This window comes from Salmo salar, chromosome ssa12, assembly GCF_905237065.1.
Source record: "Salmo salar chromosome ssa12, Ssal_v3.1, whole genome shotgun sequence".
Taxonomy (NCBI): Eukaryota; Metazoa; Chordata; class Actinopteri; order Salmoniformes; family Salmonidae; genus Salmo; species Salmo salar.
Genome location: NC_059453.1, coordinates 78,677,027 through 78,696,342, shown reverse-complemented (window position 1 = coordinate 78,696,342; position 19,316 = coordinate 78,677,027). Strand labels below are relative to the sequence as shown.

Below are 19,316 nucleotides of genomic sequence, written 5' to 3'. Positions count from 1 at the left end.
TTGTCAGTGGTGTAAAGTACTTACGTAAAAATACTTTAAAATACTCCTTAAGTTGTTTTTTTGGTGTATCTGTACTTTACTATTTATATTTTTGACAACTTTTACTTCACTACATTCCTAAAGAAAATAATGTACTTTTTACTCCATACATTTTTCCTGACACCCAAAAGTACTCGCTACATTTTAAATGCGTAGCAGGACAGAAGAATTGTCCAATTCACGTACTTATCAAGAGAACATCCCTTGTCATTCCTACTGCCTCTGATCTGACGGACTCACTAAACACACGTTTTGTTTGTAAATTATATCTGAGTGTTGGAGTGTGCCCCTGTCTATCTGTAAAAAATATATAAGGAATTTGAAATGATTTATACTTTTACGTTTGGTACTAAAGCACATTTTAGCAACTACATTTACTTTTGATACTTAAGCATATTTAAAACCAAATACTTTTAGACTTTTACTCATGTAGTATTTTACTGGGTGACTCACTTTTACTTGAATCATTTTCTCTTAAGGTATCTTTACTTTTACTCAAGTATGACAATTGTGTACTTTTTCCACCACTGATGATTGTCTAGCCTTGTTGTAGTCCTGACTCTACTCTACTTCACCTAGGTGGTGTAGGGATTTTAGCAGGGTTGGACAATTATGGACGGAGACCTGATTCACATTTTTTGGGAGAGAGAATCCTCTCTCAGTTTTCAGGACGTGTGTGAGTTATGATGTTATTTATAGTGACAGGCCTATCTTCACAATAAGCTACTCAAATGAATGTGTACACTTCAGTATAGCTGAATCGTTGTTGTCTGTTGACTCCTGAAACACAGGCACAAAGGTGGAGTAAGTGAATAGTCATACTGTCTGTCTGTCATGAATCAATGTAAAGCCTAAATGCTATGAACTTCATAATGACATACTCAAGCGTTCTCTGTGGAAAGGAAGGTGTCTGTCTGGCCATGGTTTCACTTCTGTGGTGGTGCAGAGCAGAGGGGAGCTGGGATGGGTAGCCCAAGAGAAAATGGCATATAGACAACTACAATATTAGTTCTCACATTTGGTGTCTGTTGGACAGGACAGAATGTTACTCTGCTAAATACAGAAGTGCAAAATTGAGGGATGAACTCCTTTACAAAAAGATTGCCGTTTGGGAACTGCAATAAAAGTGCAGAAACTGCAGTCGACTGGTATTTTGGACACAGTAATTGCAGAATAACTGCAGTGTACTGCAGTTGAACTGCAGTTACACTGCAAAAGTACTGCAGTAAAATAAGTGTTATTTTGGACGCAATAGTGCACTGCAGTTATACTGCACTCTGACCGCAATCTTTTTTCACAAGGGCTAATTTCACTAGCTATAGACACCCAATATAGTGTAGTTTGCATGTTTTGATATTACTTTGAAGTATTTTGTATCACATTGGCCAGCAAGCACACATTCCCTTTGACAGCTAGGTTTATTACTGTAGAGACACCTTGCAGTTTTGGAGACAGTGTCACATTTGGTAACATACAAACAGTGTAGTCGCGTTAGTACTGGTAAAGCAGTGATTTACTCACTGAGCTAAATTATTATAATTTTTTTAGCATTTTACCCCTTTTTCTCCCCAATTGTTAGTTACAGTCTTGTCCCATTGCTGCAACACAGCCTGGGATCGAACCAGGGTCTGTAGTGACGCCACTAGAACTGTGATGCAGTGAACTTAGCTACAGTTAACTAGTTAGCTAACCAGCCAAACTTGTTAGTGACCCATAGGCATACTCTTGCTGCTACTGTAGTGGCGCCGTGCATAAAATGTCTCCAGAAATGACTATGTATCCCAGCTGTGTTGACATTTCACCTATCTAAGTCTTCCTCCACTTTTGATGTCACTAGCTAGCTATCCAGCTAATGTCAGCTAGGTGACGTTAGCCATGAAGCTGGCCCCTGATAAGTAATTTGGCTAATGTGTGCCTTGCCAGGCTGCTTACTATAGCCAAGTGAATGTCAGTAGCTCATCAGAATAAAATTAGCTTTTTCTTGCTCACCATTTCACCATCAGCCCAACCAACAGCGCCAGTTTGAACTAAGGGCATTACAAACAGCAGTAATCCCGCCTAAGCCGTATCACCAGGTTGTAAACAGGAAGTAATGAGCCAGTACCTGTTCCAAATTAACTAAAGCCAGCCCTTGCAAGACACGTATAGTGAGATTGAAATGTAGAGAATTTTATTAGGAAACACATATCATAGATGCGGAAAAACCCGAAGGTTAATTTAGTTTTTTCCCTGTTCAAACCCCAAAATATCATACTTTAATTAAAACTATGACTTCAAATCATTGTGCAACATCACAGGTAAGCTCTGGGCATTGTCTTTTAGCAGAAAAAAAAGATTTCCGCTGGTGTGGGCATTTAATTAACTTTCTGTATTATGTAACCATACCAAACGTAACATATCATACTAATTTGAGTGTCCTGGATTTACATTTACTATGTTACATCTAGTCTATGAGACCAGGCTGTTTTCAGAAGGTGAATAGCTCAATTGATTGTGACAGTCTTACATTGCAAAATATGACTAAACTCCCATTGAAAGCAAAGTAAAGGAAAACAGTGTTCAGTCATTGACTTTTGAAAGTCGTATAACTCAGCCATAGAGACTTAACAAAGATATCCCCATGTACACTAGCGCTGCATCTTTATTTTAGAGATTGTTTCTAGCCTAATACCCTGACTACACCGCTCGCATCGCGTGCACGAGCGTTGCAAAATAAATGTAGGAATCTATGTTCTTCAATTATTGCACCCACACTGCTCGCGCTTGTCAACGAGCGTCTGCGTTGCCAAGGGCTAAAATAGAAGTCATTCCTATTTCTGACGCAGAACGCGCTGCAAGTCCTGCCTCTCACATCTCCTTATTGGTTTATAGAAGCAGGTACCCACGTGCCATCTCCTCATTGGTTATACCCACGTGGGTGATTGAAAGACGAACTGTTGCCGGTTGTCGTGGTAATACTATGAAAGTTTAGATGCCAATCACCATATAAGTTAAACGATGAAAAAGCCTGGAAGGAGGAGAGATAACTAGAAACGATTTGGTTGACCGTTTTTATGTGTGGATTAATCGGAGTAGAGGACCTTGTGCATTTCAGGTAAAATAACAACCTAATGTTTATATCTCAGGACAAATTAGCTGGCAACAGCAAGCTAGCTACATAGGACAAATTAGCAAGCAATTGCAAGCTAACTAGCTAAATTGCCATAAATGTTTAATGCTTTTCGACCTGTCCCCAAATTAATGTCATTGGTTCAGAGTTTGTTTTGATATTTTAAGCTGCGTGTCGTGATCGCGTTTGGTGTAGGGGGACAAAATTAATTTATGCACGATTGCGCACATGCGCAGCCGGTTTGGGTTCCGTGTAAAGCATTGCAGAGTTATGCATCCTATACATTTATATAATCCGGGTCCCCAGACCCTTAGCTCCACACCACTGGAATGGCCGTGCACGGCAGAGTTGTTGACAAATATCCAAACTGTCAAGAAGACAGGTGAAGGAGCATACTGGAATCTATTCTGGATGTCCGAAACTGATGAGTTTTTCTGATGCTAGCAAGCATGCCCTTTGTTTACATGTCGTTGTTTACATGTGCATTTGTTTTCTCAGTTACAGTTTGAGTTGTGTCCTGTCTCTGTCTGGACTATGGAGTAGCTATCTAGCTAGTGTTGCAAAAGCCTGGATCGAATCCCCGAGCTGACAAGGTAAAAATCTGTCGTTATTCTCGTGATCAAGGCAGTTAACCCACTGTTCCCCAATTTGTAAGTCGCTCTGGATAAGAGCGTCTGCTAAATGACGTAAATGTAAATGTAATCCTAACCAACCTGCCCTCCAAATACACCTCTGCTGTCTTCAACCAGGATCTCAGCAATCACTGCCTCATTGCCTGTGTCCATAATGGATCTCCGGTCAAACGACCACCCCTCATCACTGTTAAATGCTCCCTAAAACTCTTCAGCGAGCAGGCCTTTCTAATCGACCTGGCCTGGGTATCCTGACCTCATTCCGTCAGTAGAGGATGCCTGGTTATTCTTGAAAAGTGCTTTCCTCACCATCTTAAATAAGCATTCCCCATTCAAAGAATGTAGAACCAGGAACAGATATAGCCCTTGGTTCACTCCATACCTGACTGCCCTTGACCAACACAGAAACATCCTGTGGCGTACTGCATTAGCATCGAATAGCCCCACGATATGCAACTTTTCAGGGAAGTTAGAAACAAATATACACAGGCAGTTAGGAAAGCAAAGGCAAGCTTTTTGAAACAGAAATTTGCATCCTGTAGCACAAACTCCAAACATTTCTGGGACACTGTAAAGTCCATGGAGAATAAGAGCACCTCCTCCCAGCTGCCCAATACTCTGAGGCTAGGAAACACTGTCACCACCGATAAATCCACGATAATTATTTTTCTACAGCTGGCCATGCTTTCCACCTGGCTACCCCTACCCCGGTCAACAGCTCTGCACCCTCCACAGCAACTTGCCCAAGCCTCCCCCATTTCTCCTTCACCCAAATCCAGATAACTGATGTTCTAAAAGAGCTGCAAAATCTGGACCCCTACAAATCAGCTGGACTAGACAATCTCTTTCTAAAATTATCCCCCCAAATTGTTGCAACCCCTATTACTAGCCTGTTCAACCTCTCTTTTGTATCGTTTGAGATCCCTAAAGATTGGAAAGCTGCCGCGGTCATCCCCCTCTTCAAAGGGGGAGACACTAGACCCAAACTGCTACAGACCTATATCTATCCTACCCTACCTTTCTACGGTCTTCGAAAGCCAAGTTAACAAACAGATCACCGACAGTTTCGAATCCCACCGTACCTTCTCCGCTATGCAATCTGGTTTCCGAGCTGGTCATGGGTGCACCTCAGCCACGCTCAAGGTCCTAAACAATATCATATCCACCATCAATAAGAGACAATACTGTGCAGCTGTATTCATCCACCTGGCCAAGGCCTTCGACTCTGTCAATCACCACATTCTTATTGGCAGACTCAACAGCCTTGGTTTCTTAAATGACTGCCTCGCCTGGTTCACCAACTACTTCTCAGACAAAGTTCAGTGTGTCAAATCGGAGGGCCTGTTGTCCGGACCTCTGGCAGTCCCTATGGGGGTGCCACAGGGTTCAATCCTCGGGCCGACTCTTTTCTCTGTATACATCAATGATGTCGCTCTTGCTGCTGGTGATTCTCTGATCCACCTCTACGCAGACGACACCATTCTGTATACTTCTGGCCCCTCTTTGGACACTGTGTTAACTAACCTCCAGACGAGCTTCAATGCCATACAACTGTCCTTTCGTGGCCTCCAACTGCTCTTAAATGCAAGTACAACTAAATGCATGCTCTTCAACTGATCACTGCACATACCTGCCCGCCTGTCCAGCATCACTACTCTTGACGGTTCTGACTTAGAATATGTGGACAACTACAAATACCTAGGTGTCTGGTTAGACTATAATCTCTCCTTCCAGACTCACATTAAGCATCTCCAATCCAAAATTAAATCTAGAATCGGCTTCCTATTTCACAACAAAGCTTCCTTCACTCACGCTGCCAAACATACACTCATAAAACTGACTATCCTACCGATCCTTGACTTCAGCGATGTCATTTCCAAAATAGCCACCAACACTCTACTCAGCAATTTGGATGCAGTCTATCACAGTGCCATCCGTTTTGTCACCAAAGCCCCATATACTACCCACCACTGCGATCTGTATGCTCTCGTTGGCTGGCCCTCGCTTCATATTCATCGCCAAACCCACTGGCTCCAGGTCATCTATAAGACTTTGCTAGGTAAAGCCCCGCCTTATCTCAGCTCACTGGTCATCATAGCAGCACCCACCTGTAGCACCCGCTCCAGCAGGTAAATTTCACTGGTCACCCCCTAAGCCAACTCCTCCTTTGGCTGCCTTTCCTTCCAGTTCTCTGCTGCCAATGACTGGAACGAACTTCTAAAATCACTGAAGCTGGAGACTCATATCTCCCTTACTAACTTTAAGCACCAGCTGTCAGAGCAGCTCACAGATCACTGCACCTGTACATAGCCCATCTGTAAATAGCCCATCCATCTACCTCATCCCCATACTGTTATTTATTTTATTTATTTATTTTGCTCCTTTGCACACCAGTATCTCTACTTGCACATCTATCACTCCAGTGTTTAATGCTATATTGGAATTATTTTGCCACTATGGCCTATTTATTGCTTTACCTCCCTTATCCTTCCTCATTTGCACACACTGTATATAGACTTTTTTCTATTGTATTATTGACTGCATGTTTGTTAATTCCATGTGCAAGTCTGTGTTGTTGAGCCACTGAGCAAGGGTAGCATTTTGGGAGTGTATGTGAGTTCCTGTGTGTGTGTTAGTGGGTGTTTGATATTCTAAGAATACCACCTACTGTAGAGCACCCATGGAGTTCAATGCCAGGGCATGCCCGTGACCTGACCTCAGCTGCTCTCGGTCCCTGCCAGGTCTGCCAGCCACACTGGGGCATCAAAGGGAGCACAGGCAGAGCACCTGTGTCTGTCTGTCTGAGGGACAAAAGGACAGAACGCTCTCAAGATTCTGTATGCCACCCTATTAATCCATGAGCCAGGGGGGGATGGTCGGGCTCTCTTGGGGTGACGATTTCTCATAGTGATTTTCTTGAAGGTCTTTGTCCCTAGAGTTGAAGCATGTGTGATAGCAGTGCAGCAATGGCAGCTTTCTCTGTCTTTTCACTCTTTCTGCCATGGCTGCAATATCATCATCACCCTAAGTGAGCCCGACGGCCCAAATTTGTGGGTCTGGCTCATGGACTGTATGCTGTAGCGTCAAAGGCTGAGGTACACTATATCCACAAAAGTATGAGGACACCTGCTCATCGAGCATCTCATTCCAAAGTCATGGGCATTAATATGGAGTTGGTCCCCCCTTTGCTACGATAACAGCCTCCACTTCTGGGAAGGCTTTCCACTAGATGTTGGAACAGTGCTGTGGGGACTTGCTTCCATTCAGCCACAAGAGCTTTATAGAGGTTGGGTACTGATGTTGGGAGATTAAGCCTGGCTCACAGTCGGCGTTCCAATTCATCCCAAAGGTGTTCAATGGGGTTGAGGCCAGAGCTCTGTGCAGGCCAGTCAAGTTCTTCCACACTGATCTCGTCAAACCATTTCTGTATGGACCTCGCTTTGTGCACAGGGCTTTGTTATGCTGAAACAGGAAAGAGCCTTCCCCAAACTGTTGCCACAAAGTTGGAAGCACAGAATCATCTAGAATGTCATTGTATACTGTAGCGTTAAGATTTCCCTTCACTGGAAGTAAGGGGCCTATCCCGAGCCATGAAAAACAGCCCCAGACCATTATTCCTCCACAACCAAAGTTTACCCTTGGCACTATGTATTGGGGCAGGTAGCATTCTCCCGGCATCCGCCAAACCCAGATTAGTCCATCGGACTGCCATAAAAGAACGTGTTTCAACTGCTCCAGAGTCCAATGGCGGCGAGCTTTACACTACTCTTAAGCTTGTGTGCGGCTGCTCGGCCATGAAAACCCAATTCATGAAGCTCCTGATGAACAGGTATTGTGCTGACATTGCTTCCAGAGGCAGTTTGGAACTCGGTAGTGAGTGTTGCAACCGAGGACAGGCGATTTCTACGCGCAACGCACTTCAGCACTTCAGCCCCATTCTGTGAGCTTGTGTGGCTTACCACTTCGTGGCTGAGCCGTTGTTGCTTCTAGACGTTTCCACTTCACAATAACAACACTTACAGTTGACAGCGGGGCAGCTGTAGCAGTGCAGAAATTTGATGAACTGACTTGTTGGAAAGATGGCATCCTATGATGGTGCCACTTTGAATGTCACTGTCATGCCCTGACCTGAGAGAGCCTTTTTTATGTCTCTATTTAGGTTTGGTCAGGGTGTGATTTGGGTGGGCATTCTATGTCCTTTTTTCTATGCTTTGTATTTCTTTGTTTTGGCCTGGTATGGCTCTCAATCAGGGACAGCTGTACATCGTTGTTGCTGATTGGGAGTCATACTTAGGCAGCCTGTTTTCCTTTGGGGTTTGTGGGTAGTTAATTTCAGTTTAGTGTTTTGCACCTGACAGAACTGTTTGGCTGTCGGTTTCTTCTAAATTCATGATGAGCACTAACCACGCTGCGCCTTGGTCTACTCTCTTCAACGACAGCCGTTACAGTCACTGAGATCTTCAGTGAGGCCATTCTACTGCCAATGTTTGTCTATGGAGATTGCATGGTTGTGTGCTCGATTTTATACAACTGTCAGCAACGGGTGTGGCTGAAATAGCCAAATCCACTAATTTGAAGGCGTGTCCACATGCTTTTGTATAAACAGTGCATTCAAAAAGTATTCAGACCCCTTCACTTTTTCCAAATTTTTGCAATGTTACAGCCTTAATCTTAAAAATGTTTTTTATGTTTTAAATAAAATTTCAAACATTTTTTTATTTAACCTTTATTTATATAGGAAAGTCAGTTAAGAACAAATTCTTATTTACAATGCCGGCCTACCCCGGCCAAACCCTAACGACGCTGGGCCAATTGTGCAGCTGTAATGTAACAAAATGTGGAAAATGGGTCTAAATACTTTCCGAATGCACTGTATCTATGTATCTTATGTGTTAACTAAGCAGATCAAAGAGGGCTGAGGCGTAAATAGGGTTGCAAAATTCGGGGAACTTTCAACAATTTCCCTGGTTTTCCAGAAATCCTGGGTGGTGGGGATTCATCTTTCTGTCCCTTGATCTGCCCACCTTGACCAAAGCAGTTCAGTTACAGGTCACTGAGGCCCTAATGTACCAAGCACTAAACCGCTAATCCCCATGCTTTACTGGAGTGAGAAAATCCAATTCCAGAGATCTGTAATTCCATAAACCTTATTAGGCACCACAGTGGCTGTTCTATCTCTGGGGACCAGGGGTTGAGTGGAAAGGAGGGAGCAGGGAAGGAGAGGAGAGGCTAGCGCTAGGGCTGGGACCCTCAACACTGGAAGAAAAAGAGAGGAAAGAAGAGGGGGAAATTAGAAGAAATGGAACTGAATGATGAGAAGATGAACACAGAAACGGAAGAAAAGAGAGTCAGAATGATCAAGACAGATCCATAGCCAGGGGTTGCAATCTTGTTACTCCTACAAGAATGCTTCCAAATAGATAGTGTTGAAGCTAAAGCTGTCTATCTAAATGATGAGCCACAGAATCATTACGAGAACACATTAATCATTTACCTCTCTTTCTGCAGTCATAATAACATGGAGTTGTAGATGAGGACTCTGTCAATTATGAAAACCTTCACATGGTATGTTACAGTATCTTCAAGCAGCAAAAGAAAAGTTGAAGTCATTTTAAAAGATGAGAGAACATGAGGAACTCATTGCCTCTGTCAGAAACATCAATCACTGTCCTGATATGATTGCCTTCCTCCTCTTCTCCCTGTTGCTCACCATGGCGCCTTTAATGTTTGTTCCCATTCCACCACTGCACCACTACTGTAGTCATTTAATCAGAGCATCGATGGGCAACTTAGCACCACTGTTATCTGAGACCTGTCTTCCATTGTTGTCCCTCCCTGTTGTCCAGGAGGGAGGAGAGAAGGAGGGAGGAGAGAAGGAGGGAGGGTGTGTTTGTTTGCTGCTGATGTCCTAATGGGGAACATGGGAAATGCCTCAGAAGGGGATGGTCAGGATGCAGAAAACAATTTTTGTTGAAAAGGGGATGGCAGGGATGCAGAGTGTAAGATGACGATGGTCATGATAATAATTGTTATAATGATAAGGATGCTTGTCTCCTCAACCAAAGCATCTCAGACTGAAGGGTATGAGTACTTCAAGATTTCTGCTCTTGAAAATATGAGTGAAACTACAAAGTTTAATTGAAAAGTAATTCAACACCATGACAGACAAAACTGATCAGAGGATGACACAAAAGCAGTGATCTATTTGAAATTGAAGGTTGAATCTTACTGACAACACTGGTGTTTGATATGTCCAGTGTAAAAGCCCAGTGTTCATTTATCTCCAGTGATGCAGGACTCTTAAGTCTCCACTCTGGGGCTGGCTGGTTGGCTGTAATTACATTTCTCTGCAGGACACATACACTGCAGCATTGCTCACATAGATAGCAGATTGGAATCACATTGCACAAGCCTCCACACAAACAGCACACATACACACATATACAAACATACACACATATAGAAACACACATATAGTCTCTGGACATCAGTTCATCAGAAAGGTGACACTTCAAAACCCTAATTAAAGAGGCCCTCTCAGCCACTATCATTAAAGAGTAGAGCTGCAGGCTGAGATTAAAACAGTGATCTCCAGATATCTTATCATTACAGGGCCTAGCACACAATAGCTCATACATACTGATGAACAGGGAACTCAGAGAGGAACAGGAGCACGAGATACAGGGCTAGTTACAGGCCTCACCCATTGTTAAAACGAATAGAGACAGTCACCATCCTCCAAATCATCCTCCAATGTTAATCATGCTCTTTACATCTCAGTCTTTCAGCATCATTTTGTCTCCTCTTTCAACCTCCAGCTCTGTCTATAATTGGTCCAAACAGTCTAATGAAGAGTGGAAGTAAAGTGAGCAGCCACACTAGAAGCAGGAGACAGACAGACATGTCACCTTGAGTGTTGTCACTGATATCTGCCTCCTGTCACTCCTGTGGGCTGGCTCTGTGGTTAGTGTGTAATGGCCTGCCAATATGTCTTCCCCCTATCTGGGAGACACCAGACGTATCCTGTACTCAAGTCAACAACTGTCAATACTACAGTCTCTACATGCAGTATCTACAGTACATAACATTCTACTGTTTGCATAGCTTCGAACCAAACTTTCTCCAAGCACATGTAAGCACATTCCCTCTTAAACTTAGACTACACATGCAACCCTTTTATGTATTCCCACTGAGCCACAGCAGACAGCCTCTCAACAGGTCTCAAGGTTAAGCCTAGAGCTGATAGTGTGTGTGAGGACAAAGACAGAGAGAGCATACAAGGTATAATGTGTGTGTGTATGTGTGTGTGTGTGTGCGTGCGTGCGTGCGTGTGTGTGTGTGTGTGTGCGTGCGCGTGAACCAGCGTAATGCCTAGGGGCTAGCTGACAGGTTGACTAAACAGTAGCAGCCTCCTCCAGTCCACCGTCTAGCAGAGAAAAGAGGCCAGTTGAGCTGGGGGCTAGCTCCAGCCTCCAGCAGCAGAATGCTCAGTAAATAATGAATGTCTTAACTACAGATCTCTGCCACCTCTAACAAACAGCCCTCCATCCCTCCAGTCAGTAGCAGCAGCTAGCCATCCAGGCAGCCAAACCAGTCTCAGTCATTCATATTTCAGCCTCAGTTCTACTCTCTATCTCAGCACTCAGAGAGCACTCACTACCGCCTGATCCTTTTGACCCATAAAGACACAGACAAAACACTGATGTGAACATCTAAACTAGTCTAGCCTACTGCCTGGGACATGACAAGAGAGCTGTTTCTTATCTGGAGGGTATCTATTTTTGTTGAGCATGTACATTCAACAAAGAACATCTTTCCATGTTCTTTAACAATAGCGTTATACTGTATACATCTGATATAAACACAAGATTAAATAATACAGTATTTTCTCATATATTATGACAATGCGAAGACCAACAGCAAAACCAAAGGAATGTGAAATATCAGAGAGAGGACCAAACCGATACTGTAACCCAAAAGAACAGAAACCACATCAAGAACACATATGAGTGGAGTCAGTGTGAGCAGAACAATGCTCTTCAAGATGGATGAATCTCTTAACTCTTAAACTCCTTTCTTGATAAACCTAGGGGGAAATTGTAAACTTTCGGAATAATCTGTAAAATCAGTGCCCTATTTATAAAAGAACCAAACTCCTGTGCTAATAGGCATAGTATTGGCATCTCAAGTCGCCCACTAACATGATACAGTGACTTACTGTAATAACGCTTATTATAAAGCTACATGCCTAATGGGCTGCGGTGAGACAATGATTTATCAGTGATCCAAGCCCTGCTCAGATAATCCCTACCATCGTGTTGCTGAGTTGTCGTAGTGCTGCTGCAAATGTACATTGTCCCAAGGGCGTTGGCAGTCATAATGTAAGTAACCTAATTTATGTCCCTCTAACTCCTCTGAATGCGTCTGTCAATCCAACAGCTGTTGTATGCATTAATCATGCACCTATGAACCTGAGTAATGCTGTTAGCACTGAGGCGGTTTGCCGTAGTAGGATGTCCACTGTGTGAAGCTCACCATGCACATCAGCGCAAACATAAATATCACTGTCATGTCTACCTCTCATAAGCCTCCCAGTAAAGCAATAAAGCACACCAGAAAAGTTCTAAAAATAGACCACATTAACATATGTAGTCTAAGAAACAAGGTTCATGAAATCGATAACTTTCTAGTAACAGATAACATTCATATATACTCATCATCTCTGAAACTCACTTAGATAATTAATAACTTTGATGATACAGTGCTAGCAATACATGGTTTCAACATCTTCAGAAGAGAGAGGAATACCAATGATGGAGGTGTTGCCATATATGTCCAGAGTCATATTCCTGTAAAGCTTAGCAAGGATATCATGTCAAATGCTGTTGAAGTAATATGGCTACAGTTTTACATGCCTCACCTAAAGCACATTCTTGTGGGAAGCTGCTATAGAATGCGAATTGTCAGTATTTGGGCTATATGTGTGAAATGCTCGATAATATATGTGATATCAACAGAGAAGTATATTTTCTGGGTGACTTAAATACTGAATGGCTTTTATCAAGCTGCCCACTCAAGAAAAAGCTTCAAACTGTAACTAGGGCCTGCAACCTGGTTCAGGTTATCAGTCAACCTACCATGTATTGATCACATATTTACTAATGCTGCAGAAATCTGCTCTAAAGCAGTATCCAAATCCATCAGATGTAGTGATCATAATATAGTAGCCATATCTAGGAAAACCAAAGTTCCAAAGGCTGGGCCTAATATAAACTCAGCAAAAAAGAAACGTCCTCACTGTCAACTGCGTTTATTTAATGTAACATGTATAAATATTTGTATGAACATAACAAAATTCAACAACTGAGACATAAACTGAACAAGTTGCACAGACATGTGACTAACAGAAATTGAATAATATGTCCCTGAACAAAGGGGGGGTCAAAATCAAAAGTAACAGTCAGTATCTGGTGTGGCCACCAGCTGCATTGAGTACTGCAGTGCATCTCCTCCTCATGGACTGCACCAGATTTGCCAGTTCTTGCTGTGAGATGTTACCTCACTCTCCACCAAGGCACCTGAAAGTTCCCGGACATTTCTGGGGGGGAATGGCCCTAGCCCTCACCCTCCGATCCAACAGGTCCCAGACATGCTCAATGGGATTGAGATCTGGGCTCTTCGCTGGCCATGGCAGAACACTGACATTCCTGTCTTGCAGGAAATCACATACAGAACGAGTAGTATGGCTGGAGGCATTGTCATGCTGGAGGGTCATGTCAGAATGAGCCTGCAGGAAGGGTACCACATGAGGGAGGAGGATGTCTTCCCTGTAACGCACAGAGTTGAGATTGCCTGCAATGACAACAAGCTCAGTCCGATGATGCTGTGACACACCGCCCCAGACCATGATGGACCCTCCACCTCCAAATCGATCCCGCTCCAGAGTACAGGCCTCTGTGTAACGCTCATTCCTTAAGTTCCTCATTCCTACGATAAACGCGAATCTGACCATCACCCCCGGTATGACAAAACCGCGACTCGTCAGTGAAGAGCACTTTTTGCCAGTCCTGTCTGGTCCAGAAACAATGGGTTTGTGCCAATAGGCAACGTTGTTGCCGGTGATGTGTGGTGAGGACCTGTCTTACAACAGGCTTACAAGCCCTCAGTCCAGCCTCTCTCAGCCTACTGCAGACAGTCTGAGTAAGCTGTAACACGGGCAGTTGTTGTTGCCATCCTGTACCTGTCCCGCAGGTGTGATGTTCGGATGTACCGATCCCGTGCAGGTGTTGTTACACGTGGTCTGCCACTGCAAGGACGGTCAGCTGTCCGTCCTGTCTCCCTGTAGCACTGTCTTAGGCGTCTCACATACGTAAATTGCAATTTACTGTCCTGGCCACATTTGCAGTCCTCATGCCTCCTTGCAGCATGCCTAAGGCACGTTCACGCAGATAAGCAGGGACCCTGGGCATCTTTCTTTTGGTGTTTTTCAGAGTCAGTAGAAAGGCCTCTTTAGTGTCCTAAGTTTTCATAACTGTGAACTTAATTGCCTACCGTCTGTAAGCTGTTAGTGTCTTAAGAACCGTTCCACAGGTGCATGTTCATTAATTGTTTATGGTTAATTGAACAAGCATGGGAAACAGTGTTTAAACCCTTTACAATGAAGATCTGTGAAGTAATTTGGATTTTTACGAATTATCTTTGAAAGACAGAGTCCTGAAAAAGGGACGTTTCTTTTTTTGCTAAGTTTAGTATGAGAGGTCATGCAATAGGTTTTGTTGTGATTCCTATGTTGAAGATGTAAATCATATTTGCTGGTCTGTGATGTGTAATGAGGAGCAACCAGACACTGCACTTGACACATTTATGAAATTGCTTATTCCAGTTACCAATAAGCATGCACTATTAAGAGAATGACTGTAAAAACGGTTAAAATCCCCAAAGAATTGATAAGGAATTGAAAGATTGTGTAGCTGAGAGGGATGAGGCAAAATGAATGGCAAATAAGTCTGGCTGCACAGCCGATTGTCAAATGTACTGAAAATGTAGAAATCATGTTACTAAACTTAACAAAAAAAGTAGCCGTTCTGTGAAACAAAGATACATTATTTAAAGAATGATGGTAAAAAGCTTTGGAGCACTTTAAATTACATTTTGGGCAAAAGGCAAAACTCAGCTCCATCATTCATTGAATCAGATGGCATCACAAAATGATTTTAATAATTTTTTTCATTTGCAAGATTAGCAAACTTAGGCATGCCAACAACATGACATGCCAACAACAAATTCTGAACCAACACATCCATGCATAACTGACCAAATTATGAAAGACAAACATTGTCATTTTGAATTCTGTAAAGTGAGTGTGGAAGAGGTGAAACAATTATTGTTGTCTATCAACAATGACCAGCCACCTGAATCTGAAAACTTGGATGGAAAATTACTGAGGATGATAGCGGACGATATTGCCACTCCTATTTGCCATCTCTTCAATCTAAGCGTACAGGAAAGCGTGTGCCCTCAGGCCTATAGGGAAGCAAAGTAATTCCACTACCCAAGAATGGCAAAGCACCCGTTACTGGCTCAAACAGCCGACCAATAAGCCTGTTACCAACCTTTAGTAAACTTTTGGGTAAAAAAATGTGTTTGACCAGATACAATGCAATTTCACTGTAAACAAATTAAGAACAGATTTTCAGCACGCTTATGGGGAAGGGCATTCAACGTGTAAGGTACTTACACAAATGACTGATGATTGGCTGAGAGAAATTTATAATACAAAGATTTTGAGAGCTGTTTTGTTAGACTTAAGTGCAGCTTTTGACATTATCGATAATAATCTGCTGTTGGAAAAACATACACTACCAGTCAAAAGTTTGGAAACACCTTCTCATTCAAGGGTTTTTCTTTATTTTTACCCTTTTCTACATTGTAGAATAATAGTGAAGACATCAAAACGATGAAATAACACATATGGATTCATGTAGTAATCAAAAAAGTGTTAATCAAATAAAAATATATTTCATATTTGAGATTCTTCAAACTAGTCACCCTTTGCCTTGATGACAGCTTTGCACACTCTTGGCATTCTCTCAACCAGCTTGAAAGAGTTCCCACATATGCTGAGCACTTGTTGGCTGCTTAAACTTCACTCTGCAGTCCAACTCATCGCAAACCATCTCAATTGGGTTGAGGTCGGGTGATTGTGGAGAACAGGTCATCTGATCCAGCACTCCATCACTCTCCTTCTTGGTCAAATAACCCTTACACAGCCTGGAGGTGTGTTGCGTAATTGTTCTGTTGAAAAACAAATGATAGTCCCACTAAGCGCAAACCAGATGGGATGGCGTATCGCTGCAGAATGCTGTGGTAGCCATGCTGGTTAAGTGTGAATTCTAAATATATCACCTACAGTGTCACCAGCAAAGCACCCCCACACCATCACACCTCCTCCTCCAGGCTTCACGGTGGGAACCATAAATCCGTTCAACTACTCTGCGTCTCACAAAGACATGGTGGTTGGAACCCAAAATCTCAAATTTGGACTCATCAGACCAAAGGACAGATTTCCACTGGTCTAATGTCCATTGCTCGTGTTTCTTGGCCCAAGCAAGTCTCTTCTTCTTATTGGTGTCCTTTAGTTGTGGTTTCTTTGCAGCAATTCGACCATGAAGGCCTGATTCACGCAGTCTCCTCTGAACAGTTGATGTTGAGATGTGTCTGTTACTTGAACTCTGTGAAGCATTTATTTGGGCTGCAATTTCTGAGGCTGGTAACTCTAATGAATGTATCCTCTACAGCAGAGGTAACTCTGGGTGGCGGCCCTTTCCTGTGGCGGTCCTCATGAGAGCCAGTTTCATAATAGCGCTTGATAGTTTTTGCGACTGCACTTGAAGAAGCTTTCAAAGTTCTTGACATTTTCCGTATTGACTGACCTTCATGTCTTAAAGTAATGATGGACTGTCATTTCTCTTTGCTTATTTGAGTTGTTCTTGCCATAATATTGACTTGGTCTTTTACCAAATAGGGCTATCTTCTGTATACCATCCCTACCTTGTCACACCACACCTCAAACGCATTAAGAAGGACAGAAATTCCACAAATTAACTTTTAACAAGGCACACCTGTTAATTGAAATGCATTCCAGGCGACTACCTCATAAAGCTGGTTGGGAGAATGCCAAGAGTTTGCAAAGCTGTCATCAAGGCAAAGGGTGGCTACTTTGAAGAATCTCAAATATAAAACATATTTTGATTTGTTTAACACTGTTTTGGTTTCTACATGATTCCATATGTGTTTTTTCATAGTTCTCATGTCTTCACTATTATTCTACAATGTAGAAAATAGTGAAAATAAATAAAAACCCTTGACTGAGTAGGTGTATCCAAACTTTTGACTGGTACTGTATGTGTTATGGCTTTACATGCAATGCTATATTGTGGATCGAGAGTTACCTGTCTAACAAAACACAGAGGGTGTTATTAAATGGACTCCTCTCCAACATAATCCAGGTAGAGTCAGGCATTCCCCAGGGCAGCTGTCTAGGTTTATAACTTTTTTCAATCTTTACTAATGACCTGCCGCTGGCTCTGAGTAAAGCCAGTGTGTCTATGTATGCTGATGGATCAACACTATACACGTCAGCACCACAGCAAGTGAAATCACTGCAACACTTAACAAAGAGCTGCAGTCAGTTTCAGAATGGGTGGCAAGAAACAAGTTAGTCCTTATATTTCTAATACTAAAAACATTGTATATGGGACAAATATTTCACTAAACCCTAAACCACAACTAAATCATGTAATTAATCATGTGGAAATTGAGTAAGTTGAGGAGACCCTGGATTGTAAACTGTCATGGTCAAAACATATTGATACAACAGTAGCTAAGATGGGGAGAGGTCTGTTCATAATAAAGCGTTGTTCTGCTTTCTTGACATCGCTATCAGGCCCTATTTTTGTTGCACCTGGACTACTGTCCAGTTGTGTGGTCAGGTGCCACAAAGAGAGACTTTGCAAAATTGCAATTGGCCCAGAACAGGGCAGCACGGCTGGCCATTAAATGTACACAGAGATCTAACAATAATAATATGCATGTCAATCTCTCCTGACTCAAATTCCACAACAGCCCAATGCAAAGTCAGATACTTTGTGAAGGAGTTCAGTGCCACCTGCATGTGAGTATTCCATCCTCCTCCAATAAGCAGAGGAGATGATGGTGATGATGATGGTGGTGACAGTAAATCTCATGGAAGCGAGTCCAACACAGAAGAGCGGTGAAGTGTAAAGTAGAGCAAAGCTACAGTACTATACCTCCCAGTTGTGTTCCTCAGTAGCGATGTCCCTGGTTGGAGCGAGTGAGGCGACACACGTAGGATACACACAAAGCTCCGTCCGTCGGTTCACACACACACCTGCTCTGACCAGTCCTGGACACACTCCTGTCCTGTGCCCTAGTGTCCGCTCAGCTGGCAGTCTGAGAGTCTAACCCCCCACATAGCCCGATGTTGAAAGCCTGCTGTTATAGATGCACACACAAGTGAAAGAAGGGAGGCGGGGTTTCAGATGAGATAGATAAAAGAGGGAGGGAGAAGGAGAGAAGGTCCCTCAATCTGCAATTCATTTTTTCCACACTCCCCTTTTCACAGCGTCTCTGTCTCCCTTTTTCCCTCTCTATCACATAATTATCCTGCACTCTTTAACATTGACTCACACACACTCCTGAAACGCTCTAGCTCGCTTATTCTTCAACAAACTCCCTCTGTTTCTCCATCTCTCTTTCTGCTCATGGTCCTCACGGTCTCCCCCTCTTTCTCTATCTCCTCTTTTTCTCCCACTCTTTTCTTCATATCTCTTTCTACTTGTCAATTTCAACCTAATTTTCTCCCTGTCTCTTTCTCTCGCTCGACTCTCATTCATGTGGCTGTGGTGTGCGTGAGTGAATCAGGGCAGATCTAGCCATCTGTTGGAGCCTCTGCGCTTTACCTATTCACAGACTCATAAAGGCAGGGCCAGGGAGAGGAGAGAGAGAAAGGAAGGGGAGGGAACCGGGGATCAATCTTAATGCTGGAGGGCGGGAGAGGAGAGGAGAGGAGAGGAGAGGAGAGGAGAGGAGAGGAGAGGAGAGGAGAGGAGAGGAGAGGAGAGGAGAGGAGAGGAGAGGAGAGGAGAGGAGAGGAGAGGAGAGGAGAGGAGAGGAGAGGGAGAGTTTGGCATACACACTATTTATTAGCCTGGCACCTCTAATAGGCTCGCTGGCATGGCCATGCCCGTTTAGAGGAACAGACACCAACAACCTGAAGAGAGGAATATGCATTCAAGTACAAACGTATGCACACCCACCCAACACCACGCCCACACACCATACACACATGAATGCATACACACACACGCATGCACACACTTCCACAAATAAGCACAAACACACTGTCAGAGTAAAACAGAGCACAATTTCCCATACACATCCCTAAATACAGTATCTCCATCGTAATGTAGCCAATGCGTTCATTTTCCTGTTTGTATAGCAGGTTGACATTTATT

General features: G+C 43.2%; 1 protein-coding gene across 3 annotated transcripts in view; it reads right to left on the bottom strand.

The window, feature by feature from the left end:
• The window catches only part of LOC106565789 (extracellular sulfatase Sulf-2), a 94,037-nt gene extending 75,310 nt beyond the window's left edge, over nucleotides 1–18,727 (bottom strand). The window contains exon 1 of one of the 3 annotated variants that reach the window (XM_014133318.2): nucleotides 18,090–18,727. The gene's annotated coding sequence lies outside the window, so the exon portion shown is untranslated. The remainder of the gene's footprint in view (nucleotides 1–18,089) is intronic. The other 2 variants (XM_045691797.1, XM_014133319.2) reach the window with 2 other exon arrangements.
• Between the last annotated feature and the right edge of the window lie 589 nt (nucleotides 18,728–19,316).